Below are 13,074 nucleotides of genomic sequence, written 5' to 3' on the forward strand. Positions count from 1 at the left end.
AGCTCCACGGCCCTCCTTCCCTCACCGTTGTCCTTCTCCTCGGGAAGAGCATAGCAAAAGTCCCCAGACAAATTGGCACAAACAGGCTGTTTGCGCCCAGGGCGTTGCGGGTGCAGGGTGGCCTCGGAGGCCAAAGAGCAAACAAAGGCCACCCGCCACCCCAACAGCAAGGACTTTTATCCTTCTCGCTTTTTGCTTCTGCATGGTAATTATTCTTTTTAACAACAGAATATTTGGGAAAGGAACAAGTATTGCTGCAGAAAAAAAAAAAGTGTTTATGAATAATGGAACATTTCAAATCCATCTGGTTTCCGAGACATTTTTTAGTTTCTTGCTACAGCCAATTATATAGCATGCTTGAGTGATAACTGGTTTTATCCTCAGGCTCATTCTGCACACTAATTTCTACACTGATAGTTGCTACCAACCTCTGAGGTTAGTAGCCATATGGTAGTCCAATATGGCACTTAATACTACACTTGTTATACAGTAGGCAGTATTCCGGCAATCATAAATCCACATTGTAGTAGGCACTGTAAAAAAGCTGTGAGTCCTTCTCTGAGTTTTGGCAGTGACGGCTATTTTTAATTTAATTTCAAGGACATTATAGAATCATTTGTAACTCTTTCTTTTTTTTTTTTTCCTTCTCTGTTTTATTGCTGATGAAAGTCAAATTGCTGGCACCAATCCTTCCTGTAAATGGCAAAGACAGTGGAGAGCGATAGTTCTTTTCCTAGCAGAGGATCTCCTGATACTGATGCTTCTGTCAAACTGATCCCATCCAGTCAGAATTGGAAAGCCTCCTCTGAATTGTGGTCTGTGTTGCTAAACAAATGCCAGTCACTAGAAATAGCAAAGTGGCATTTTGTGGGCTACCCATCTTGCAAAATAATAACCACCCTTAGCATTAATTCAAGGATTTTATCACAATAACCTCATCTGATGAGCCACACCACAGGCTCATTAGGGCAAGGCCGGTCATTATTACACCTATCACAAACATCAGAGGCACAGGAAGACAAACTGAGTCCTCAATGTAAATGTGTGATGCAGTGAAACTGTCCCCAAAAGGTGTCCTAACTCCCATACCTCTACAATCATTAAGCCAAAGACTTTCACAGGGTAAGTATGGAAATACTCATATTGCAAAGGTACAGGAAATTGCATAGAAAACAAAACCATCCTTTCATCAACCTATTCTCATTTCAGTATCATATTTCATATGAGGTTGAAAAATCTGCTGCATGAGAGCATATGTTTCTTCAAACTCATTTCAGATGTAACTGTTTTTAGGTTTCACCTCCTCTTCATGCTTTCCTTTCTATAAATTGCTTTCCAAGGCTGTTGTTTTTCCTGCTTATTTGTTCAACAATCATAAAGATCTATCTATTTCAAAGAGCTTTTTTTTTTTCAAAAATATATTGAATAATATAACAGGTACTTTGGCGTAAGAACTAAATTAATTATTTTCATCTCTGTTAAAAACCAACTAAAACAAGAAAAGAAGTTGTCCTGTATTTACACTTCTATCTTGGTTCCCAAACTTAGCAAGATATTTTTCTTTCCCTTGGTGATTCCTGTTAATTAATTGGTAAGTCTAACTTCTAAGGAAGTTTTATGGAGCATGGACAGCTATCCACCACGAAGGGACAGCTAATCTACATGAAACTAAAAAGGGCTGGAGGAGGCAGAATAAACAGACTCTAAATCTCAGCTCCGACAGACAAGTTGTCTGAGGGATTTGGGGAACTAGATATGATGGTTAGGGTCCACCCTCCCCAGACAGGACCTGAAAGAGAATGGAGAATTAGCTGTCTCTTATCCCAGATCAAGTCTGAAGACAAAGGAGAAACAGCCAGGACAGCTACCAAGTGGACATGATTTCTTGATATAATAATACCATGTTATCTTTACTACTAGCTATAACCACACAGTCATTACAGAGCAAAGTAATGTATCTACAACTGACCCTACCAAACTGAAATAATGAAAGGAAAGGAAAACTTAAGGGATAAAGAGAACAATCATGTCCTCATATACTTTGAGTCTTGCTATCTGAGGCTGACAAAACTATTCTCAGAAGTCCTGAGATCCTTTTCATCTGATCTTTTTGGTGCAATCTTGAATTAGAAAGTAGGACATACACAAACAGTTTGCATAATGATTACTTTTGATTTGACTCAGAAAAGAGAAATAAAACAAACACCATTGATATATTTGCTTTGCTTATGTGAGTATCAGTACCATGACTCCATTTGTAAAGTTCTGTACCTCTTCTCATATCACCTATACAATATATTCCACTACTACCTTATAGCAAACTGAATTTGTAACACAGACGAACTGGTTGTTATCCTGACACTGAAGTGTGCAGGTTATCTAACTGTAAAAGTCTACATACAGATAGGTATTTTGAGTGCGAAAAGAGTTCTTAATCTGTAAAATCAAGCTACTTGTTTCCAGAGCCACAGGCAGAAGAACGGAAAAATCAGGGATGTAGCCATTTTCCTCAATGAAGTTACTGAAATTAGGAGAGATGTTGGGTAAATTGTAGGTTACCTTGAGACAGAAGATTCGGCTCTTATTGTCTGAGAGCATCCACCTCTGAACAAACTGACTTCGAATTTGGTCTTTACCCCTACAGTAAAGAGGTTTTGCAGACCGTGTGCTCATTAGTGTGCCTGGTTTCTTTGCCTGTGTCTAAGCGGGATGTTGGAAAAGGGAGGCCAGAGGTTTTTTTGTTTGTTTGTTTGTTTGCAAAACAGGAAATAGCTCTCTGGACTTGTCTATTTAGACATTTACCAACACATCTTTTCCTTAGTTAGCTTATTCCATCTCCAAACTCAATTGGTAAAAGACAATCCAGAATGAGAGTGTGCATACCGGGGGAGAGAAAAGGCAATCTTTTATACCAAAGAATAGTAATTGTTCTAGAATCACTATTATAGTACATTTCCAAGGGTAAACAAGCTTCTGGGAAAACCTCTTGCAAAGCTTGGGTTTAGGACAGCACTGCAGTTGCCTGTTACCCTCTCCTGCTCTTATTAGTGGAGAGGGGGAAAATAGACATATTTTTAAAACAATCCCCTTTTCCTGCCCATGAAGCGTCACAGAATGCTTTTTTACATGCAAATTCCCCCAGTAGTGACTTCTGTGACCCATTTGTTTCATCAGTCATCTGTCAAGTAGTCCATATCCAAATTTCAAGACAATTTGCATGGATGGGCAGATCACAAGGGGCCTCATTTGAAGATCACCCTGGAAAGTCTTAAGTGTTGGGATATTCCCCAGGAAGCCAGAAGCTGAAGGACCATTGCACTAGGAAGAACTTCTGCTCAAACAGACTTGGGAAGGACAGACAAAAAAGCCACAAACATCTGAGTGAATGCATTTGAAAGCTAAAAAAAAAAGGAGAGGGGAAAAAAAAAAAGAAAAAATAAGAGATATTGATAGAAAATAGCTTTCAGTATTCACCAGCTCTCCTCATCACTCCAGCCCAGGGCTCTGGAGTAGACCCAGCGGAGGGCAGGCTCCTATCCACATGTCTGACAGTCAGGGCATGATGCTCACCTTTCCTGCCATCGAGTTTGTGTTTTGACAATTCGGTATGGAAACTCTAGCAAATGTATGCAGAGCGCAAAGATCCCCGGCTCCGGTCCTCCTCCCGAGGAAGTTAGCCAGGCATTGCAGAAATGCGATGCGTGAATAACACAGAGCCTAAGCAGAAAATGAGTACGTTTTAAACAAGTCCACTGGAAAAGAATTAGCAGTGAAACTGAAAAGAGCCATATGCCAATAAGGGGGAAAGTGACTCAAAGTGACACGCTGTAATAATATAATTGAGTTAGGATTAAATTGCAGAAGGATAAAAGCAAGGACAGAGCTAAAAAGGTAGAGACTGCGACATGTGCTGCCTTGTTAAGTGGGAGATGGTCAACAGGAGGGGATTCTCTTGCCGTTTTCCTTTCATTTATAATTAGGCAGTGAAAGTACCAGGGGCATGTCAAGCCATTTGAGGGTTTAAATAAAACAGCACTTCCCTGAACCATCATGGCTCAGTTTCAGCATCTCCCCACCCCCCCAGCCCTCCTTGGAAGCAGTGGGAGTCTGCAGCTATCTCCTCCTGTGGGAAACCCTGCCTTTCAGACAGCATCCGGACCTTCTCTGTCTCCCACCCTCAATCTTTATTGTTAAGGGAAAGGGGGAGGTGGGAAGGGTGTGAGGCACCCTGAAGAAATCCCCTGTTTATTTAAGGGTTTTTGCAGGCGGGGGTATGGGGGAGGGCGTCTTTTTTCCTCCTCTGAATTCTCCTCTATTAATATATTCCATTTAAATTGCTCACGGCACCATGTACTAATTAGGACTAGAATGACAGTTTGAGGAGAACAACTGAACCCACTTGAACTCTAGGAGTTCAGAGTTCATGCACATATGGGAAAAACATCTTCCCATTTATTTCTGCAAATACACTGCACGTATCATGGAAAATATAGGTGATATGGACAGAGCTGATCCCGATGGCTCCTGTAGATGCTTCAGACTGCAGCCAAAGAGATTTAAAATGGCCATTTAAAGAAAATGCATACTGAATCGGTTCCATCGGTGATTTCACACAGAGTTGCACTGATTTAAATGAGTGCTAATTTCAATCTGGTTTAGGTCAACCAGTACAAAAGCACAGTGGATATCTTATGGCGTGTTAAAGCAGGCTTATTCCAGCTCAATATAAGTCAGTGAAGAACAGTTTTCAGCTACACTAAAACAAGAAAGCTGCACAGAGCTACACTGAGCTGTGCGCCAAATAAATGCAACCAGAACATGTTTGAGTGCAGACAAGGCCCTTGTGTTAGTTAATCTCAGACTAGACACCTCAGCACTTACCTTCAGTCAAAAGTCAGTGTTTTTTGCAACGTTCATGTAATAATAGCAATACTTAGTGATTGTAAGCATATATCTTACAGCATTTTAGCCAGGTGTGTAAATTGTACTAGGCGCACACATTGATTTAACTTCCCAAAATCAATTTACTTATTTTGATGACTTTTATTTTGTCCATTTAAAACTACACTTCAGGTGCTGGCTTGGAGCCACTTCCATTCCCAGTACAGAGCATCCAAATATTGACTTGTATCAGCTTAATGAAATTGATTTTGACTTCTCACCTTTTATTATTTTGGCGGGAGGTTGTGCGCAGACCAACTCTATAATGAAACTGGATGATTTACTCAATACCATACAGCAAATCAGTGCCACAGCTGGAGACAAGAGCAGATTTCTATGGAGAACTGCCATACAAATTTGACTGTATGTCCTGAAAAGCATCATGCTTGGATTGTCTGAAAAGTCCAGTTCATGTATTGTTTTTTCTCTGGTCTCCTAACGAGAGATTTCTATAAGAATGACTTGGTTGAAATGTCTATTCTGCTTGGCTTGGCCCTGCCCTACCCTACCCTGTCTTCTGCAGTGACCATATCACTATGGTATCTGTGAATGACCCAATAAGGACATTTGTTGCTGTCTGCTGTGGGTAGCTCAGTTGCTCTCTTTTGCTCTCATACTCTCTCAGAGGAGTTTAGATGAAATTCTTATAGTTTGGTGGAAGCATGTTGCAGGTTTCTGGAGACATAAACAATTCAAAGTCAATCAATGCATCTATAAATCCTTGTAAAACTCAGATCCTGGATACTTGCTTACTCTTTCATTAAGCATTGACCCAACGCTTGAGACTTGGGTATTCCTAAGACACTCTTCATTTTTCACCATGCCTTGCACTCTGTGTTATTTCTCCATGGCATACATGAAGGAAAGATCATATATTATAAACATTGATCTACTTATTAATCTGCTTGATTGAATAGCCTTAAAAAAGCACATCTGTATAAGTGTCTTAAACATAGATCAGACACCCAGATGTAACAGCTCAGTGGCTGCGGTGAATGCAGTCATATAGAGACCATTTGTGGTGACATTCTCCAGTACTTTTCTCACCAGTTCCTAAATCTGGCCTCTACCTCCCAAAGGAACCTGCAACTTAGTGTAATTACATTGGGGCACAGAGTTCTCCAAAGTCCTCCATGCAAAGCCACCCTTCTTCAGGTGTTAACAGTTCGAGGCAACTGTTTTGTTTTGTTTTCTTGAGGATGGAAGGAGTAAACTGTAAGGACCTCAGGCAATATATATGTAAAGACTGACAGCCTAAATATAGAGATGTAAAGGAATGGATGACAGGGCTAATGCACTTCTGCACATCTCCATCACACATTTCAGACATGGGCATTTTTCTTTTTCAGCCTCTGTGTTTTAAAACAAACCGGATTGGGACCACTGCTGCCTGTAGATTATGGCCCTCGAAGTGATAAACATGCTGTTCCATTGCTATTTGCCCCATGAGATAAACATTTCTGATGGATTTTTCTGACAAAACTGAGAAACCTAATAATCGCAACGTCAGAAAAAAAGTGAAAACTGATTCAGTTTGATCCCCAAAGGACAGGAGAGGGAAAACAGCAATAGGAGATACAGTTTTGTAAGCCTGAACTTGTCAAAGCTCTTTTAGACCGCTCTGAATAAGCACATCCGCTTGGTATTATAAATAAAGGCATCAGACAGTAATTTGCATGGATTAGGATTGTTAACGTTTATCAATTGCTGGGTTTTAAAGAACTCCCAAATTCTTGATAGGAGTATCTCTTTGTAGTGAAAGATTCATGGTGGGAGTGAAAAAAAATCTGATGAATTTAAAGCTACAGATGAGAGAAAGCAAAGCCATCCAGATCTAAACTGAGATACCATTAGTGGTTCCCATAAATCAAATCATGTTTATAGCAGGGATACAGTTGAATTACCATCTGGACTTTTTAACCTCGACATTTATTTCCGAACCCTCCTCCAATATTGAAAGTAAACTTAACCCTTCCTTTCATCTTCAGGACTTTGACCTGGTGCCAGTTCTTATTTTGAAGGAATGATCTGATTTTTGATGGGGACAGAATGTCACATGTGGCATGAAGTTGGAAGGCCTGGGAGTTTCCTGCAGAAGACAAAGTCATAAAAGAAATAAAATACACTCAGTCTTAAATGAGATCAGCTGAATAGACAGTCAGTGGGAATGAAGTCAGAGGGAGGATAAAGACAGGAGGGTTTGTTTTAATTCAGGTAGAGGACGCAGATGGGGTCCAAGGACAATGTAGGAAAACATGTAACAGAGTCAATAGGAACCTATATTCTCTCAAAATCTGTGGAATTATTGGTAGGGTAGATTGGTGATGAAGAGCTAGATCCTGTTTTCATTGGCAGTAATAACAAAACTGTCATTGCTTTTAATAGTGCAGTCATCTATTTCTGTGAAAGTGAGAACTTTAACCCTTTACTGACAAAACAAATCAGGTTCATATCAAGCAGTTCTTAAAGCCTCAAAAAAAAAAAAAAAGATATCTGTATCCCAGGGGATTTTTTCTTTCTTTTTTTTTCTTTTTCCTTTCAGTCTGCCTCTGCACTTCCTGATTTGGTCAAGGAGCTGCCAAAGTAGTTAGTAAAGGGTACTGTTGTGGTGTTTCCAGCCCAAACTGAAACAAGAGTAGGAAGAAATCACAGGAGAGGCTGGCTCTGCCAAGAGCTGCTGGCTTGTTCTGCAGACCTTGCTGGCGTGAGCAGCCGGACAGACTGTGGGGTTTGTGCACAGGGAACCTGGAGGCATTTCTGAGGATTGCCCTTTCCCCTATCACATCTCCAAAATTTTTCTTTCTTTCCTCTACTTAATGAACACAGATAGCACTGCACAAGGCCTACAGTACCTCACCAGCAACCTGGAGATCAGTCCTCCATTTCCTGAGACATGCTGTGTGCGCCTGGGCTTCTCGCCTCTCTCTGTAAAAAGGGGAGAAGATCATTTCTGTACATCACCGGGTGTTTGAAGGGGAAACACATCAATTTTGAGGTCCTTCAGTAGCAAGTAACAGTGGTTACATAAATACGTACCTGGGCAGCATTAAGCGCTCTGGTGAAATGACACTGCACGTACATATGGCTGAGGTAGATGTTTCAGGCGCTGAGCAAGGTGACCAGATGGCCTTGGATCGGCCAAGAGGGTGAGGTTCAGGTACAGCAGCTCCTCTCGGGCTCAGGTCGTTTGGCAGGGCAAGCTGTCTGGGCAGCCTGTAAGGGAGTTTTGAATGGAAGAGAATACAAAACACTTTTCTTTGAGATTAGCTTTCCTGAAGAAAAAAATGCCTTCCTAGGGCCCTCCAAAGCTGTTTCAATAAGTGTTTTTGCGTGTCATGCGTTTCAATGTGAGCTGAAGGTTTTCACCCAGTCCTTATTAGAGGTGACCTAGTATTTCACACCCAAGCTGGTGCCAAGATCCTCTTAGTCTATTGGCGACATTACCGCCATTTCCTATCTCTCTCTTTCCTGAATTTACCTAACCCAGAGCTCCGGCCTTTTGTTGAAACGATTTTCTGCCTTCCGGCCCTGCGTGCCGTATGTCAGATTATGTGCAAAAGGTCGCAACCCACTTCCCCTGACTTTAGACACAGGATGAGGAAATGAAGAGGAGTGAAGTTACTGATTTCATTTTGGAGGTCAGGGTGGGTCTTCTCAGGGTGAGAGTGGAGTCTGGAGAGCAAACGCTCCATTTGTTATCCAGATTTTTTCAAACAAACAACCCCCCCCCCCCAGTAATTACTCATGCAGTTGAATCGGAAACACTTCTCAAAACAGCTGGCAAAATGAATAGGAGGACAATAGGTGGACAGTGAGGAGAGATTATATATATACACACATATATATAGCTCGCACACACAGTTGTGTTAGGAATGGAGTGAAGCTATGAGGAGGGATCCTAGGATCATCCCTGAGCCACCCAAAGGGCAGGCAGACTGCCTTGTTTGCTTGGCAATTCTCTTTTAGCATTGCTTAGTCTAATTATGTGCTAACACACGTTCAAAAACTGTAACGTCAAAAGGGTAAGTGTCTGAAATGGTGCCAGGAGAATGTTTTCCAGCACTGGGGAATCCCAAACTTTGCCCAGTACAGGGCTGCACTGGCTCCCAGCCAGTAGCCTGAGGCTGCACTGAAAGCACACGCAGGAGAAAACATCTCTGCCACCCTCCTCCTCTGTCAGGGGGTGAATATACATATCCTCACGCGTGGGGGGACCTGAGTGGCCTTCTGCTGGGTGGAGATAGGACTGTCCACCCTGGGGCTCAGTGGCTGTTGGGGGCAGCCATCCAATGCTGAGGATGAGGGGCCACCACACCGGTTGTGATGGGAAGCTTGTGTGCCTACATCTCCTGCTGACATGACCCCTAGGAGACGGGGTGCATCTTGGCTTCGTAGGTGGGCTGGGAACAGAGCGCTTCCTCCCATCAGCTGCCCGATCGGCGGTTTCACGCCAACACATATGCCCCTAGTGTGAGTCTGGCACTGGTTCGGGAATGCACATCCCAGCCTGCATGCTTCAAATCTGCCGGCTTCTTCCCAGAACTGTTGAACTGGAGGGAGAGGAAAAACAAACAAAGAGGCAAACAAACAGAAAGGCAAAACCCCAGAAGCTCTTCCCCTCGGCAGACTGTTGGTTGTACCTAGAGCTCTGGCTGGTTTATGTATGCATTCGGAGTAAGTTCTCTGAGGAGTATCCTGCAGTCATTTCTCAGCGAGTGTGAACAAACTCATTAACAGCTCCTTTACTGGAATGATAAGTTGTTTCTTAATGAAGGGAAAAATAAATACCCTCGCTAACCCAGGCTCCATCACCAGAAGTCACACATCATTCTTAAAGACTCCTTATTTTCCACCAGAGACATTTGTGTACAGCCCTTAAACAAAATGAAAGAGCTTGTTTCTCCTTCTTAGACGCTCTTTTAGATGCTTGAATTGCACAGCATTTTTTAGGTGCTTTTCAGAGTTTTATCTCGGATACTAGCAGCTTAGGTACAATAAAATAAAAAATAATGATCTGAATCTTCACCCATTTTAAGGGAACGTTTGTAGCACTTAAAACATGGGACTGGGACCCAAGAGACTGGGGCTCTGTTCCAAGCTTTGCCATTGACCTGCTGTGTAGTTTTACTTGTAGGGAAGTCACTTAAGCTCTTTGTGTTTCAATGTGCCCATTTGTGAAATAGAGATAATAATGCCAAGCTCACAAGGGGGCTGTAAAGGTTAATTAAATGGAGTTTTTAGGTGATTTTCCTTCGTTGGATGAAAAGTGTGTGAGAAGTATTGTTTATTAAAGAAGCCAGTGAAAAATTGCCAGTTCTGAATTTTCTCGAGTGAAGAAATGTATGGTGATTTTTGCGGGTGTGAAAAATGCCCATGTTGCTGAACAATAGCTTTCTTTTTATGACTATCATTTTTTCAGACTAAACAAATTCAGTTTGATCCTCAAAAATGTGGGGGTGTTTTGCATTTGCTTCTCCATTTTTCCATGTAATTATGTGATGATGTCTGTACAGGCAATAAGAACAGCTATGGGTCCCATAGGAAGGATTGAAAAATGATCCACTTAAGTAACATTTTGGAAGTTTTACAAGCTTACATGTTTCAGGGCTTAAAACCACTTCTAAATTTTAAAGGTCATGAAGAAGTGTTGCAGGGCCTCAGACTCAGCCCATTGGAGAACTGGAGAAGTTGTTCATACCTTTATAGGGTTTGGTGTTAGCCATTTTCAAACACAAGATGAAAGGCTAGATACTTGGCTGCTCTCTCATCCAGTCTTGTGTTTCTAATCCCATGTTCCTCCAGAAAAGGAAATGATAATATACCCCGGAAGAGCGTACCCTCGCCAAGTTTCAGACTTCAATGAAAACCAGAATAACCCAGCAGTTTGTATGATTCGTTGTAGGCTGGCACAACAGCGCTCAGCGGGATTGAGTTAGACCCACAGAGGTGGTGTGTGATGTGCTCTGCAGTCCCAGCCCCTCGTGTGGGTGGACTGGGCAACCTGTGTCAGGTCTGGTCCCAACATACAGCCATGTGCCTTGCAGTGTCTAAACCTGCTCCTGTACCTCACTCAGATAGTCACTGATGGGAGTTTTCATATCATGTCTCTGGGGGAACATGGCAAATTTTTTTTTTTTGCATTACCATTGGAGCCCTTGTATCCCCACTAAGTAAGGGGATGATCCAAGAAATTACAAGATAACAAGAGAAGAAATATAAGTTCAGCTCCTGTGAAAGTTGCTTACACTGGAGCTTGAGTTTGGGCTGAAGATTTAAACGCCTTCTCTCTCTGTCTGAACAAGGTGACCTGCCCTGTAACCACAGAAATTCAAAATGACTAAGAGCGATTAAGTTATCATGTCCACCTGCCCCTTCCGGCGCAAGATTGAGAGGACGACATGGGTTCTAGTGGTGGACTGCACACAACCCGTGACAGAGGCCGCACGCAAACAGGACTCATTTTGTACTTAACAGGCCCAAATAAGTTTACTCTGGGCTCGTCACCCTTCCTTGTAGCTGGTGGGAATGGGGCCCCGGACCTTAAACAGGCTGACAAAACAGAGATTGAATCAATCTCTGAAAACAATAGATTTAACCCTGTGAACTCCTCACATGCTCTATTGGCTGTCAGAGCTTCTCGTGCCGTTTTTGCCACTGAGAGACTCCCCTAGGACACTGCTTTTAAGAAAAACATATATAAAAACTACTCACTGTGTAAATCTAACATCAGTTAGTGGTTTCCCAAGTACAGCTTGTGGGATGGCTGCCTGAGCCTCAGATGAGAAAACAGTTCACTGCAGATTGGAGAGCCCTGTAAATGGAAAAGAGAACCTGGAAAGACAAAGAAAAATGAATCTTTTCAATGGCATCGAGGGAAATAGCATCTTGATTTTTTCTAGCTACATAAAGATTCCTTCTTACCCTCCCCCATCTCTTTCCAGCCACTATGTGCCTGCATACCTGGAAATATTCCCTTGGTATTAAAGACTGAGATTTGTTCAAGCTGCATGAAAACACTTGACATGAGCTTTGGGCTCTCTGACAAACTCTTAAAAAGCTAATTCACATATAAACAGACTCTGGCAGTTACCCACTGACAGCAACACGAATTGAACCAAAATGTAATAAACCCCACCAAGACTATCACTGCGAAACCCCTTGCCTCAGACATCTCGTTCTCTGGAGGTCGGGGAGAAAAGGAGCCTCTCCCAAGCCCTGAAAACCAGCAGATATGAGCAGCCCTGGACCAAAGCAGGAGCAGGTTTTCGAAGGCACAGTCCCCAGCGCCTCGCTAACATCTCTTCTCTCTCATTTTAACAGAAATTGTCTCAGCCACATCTGCTGACAGTGCCTATAGCAATGTCACTGGCAGTGCAGGGAGGAGGACACCATCTCACCTGGCCCCAATTTTCTGTGAATTCATCTGTGGGAAAGGCTGCAGCATCTTTCTTTACAGCTTCCTCCCTGGTGTCCTGGGCTTTCCTTTGTTCATTTCTCTCCTGCAGGGCCAGCTAAATCTCATTTTCTCAAACTGGCAGGGGTATGTCTGCGTTCATAAAAGGCCCAAATGCCAACAATTTAAGATCAGAATTTGGGGGTCACTGGCCATGGTGGAATGGACTTTAAATAGATTAGCTGAAAGAGTGGTGCTGACCTTGCATCGTGGGCACCAAGGTGATCTTTACGTCTGGGGATAAAATCTTCTTACTGGACACTGGGAAGATCTGCATGAGGGAATTCAGGGAGTGTTTTGGAGAAAAGATCCAGAAACATCCTATCCCCTTGGGAACACCATAAATTGTCTCTCTGTGCTATCTCGCACATAGTCCGTAAGTTTGTTTTTTTGTGATTATTTGAATTGAAGCTGTCCACTTTTCCTTTAAGGTGCCACTGGCAAATATCCATGTATTATTTGAGAAAATGATTAACTTTACTCAGTATTTGTCCCCCAAATTCTCTTCAGTAACAATTATTGGCTGATCCCACTGAAATCTTTGGCCGTTAAAGGTTGCTGGGTCAGGATTTCACTTATGATTCCTAAGCATTCATCTTTTCCCTCTAGTTCTTAAATAAAATGTGCAATGAAAAATTTCACTGTGAATATTGCTGTTCTTTCTGTAATAACATGGTTAT

The sequence above is a fragment of the Apteryx mantelli genome, chromosome 15, assembly GCF_036417845.1.
Source record: "Apteryx mantelli isolate bAptMan1 chromosome 15, bAptMan1.hap1, whole genome shotgun sequence".
Lineage (NCBI taxonomy): Eukaryota > Metazoa > Chordata > Aves > Apterygiformes > Apterygidae > Apteryx > Apteryx mantelli.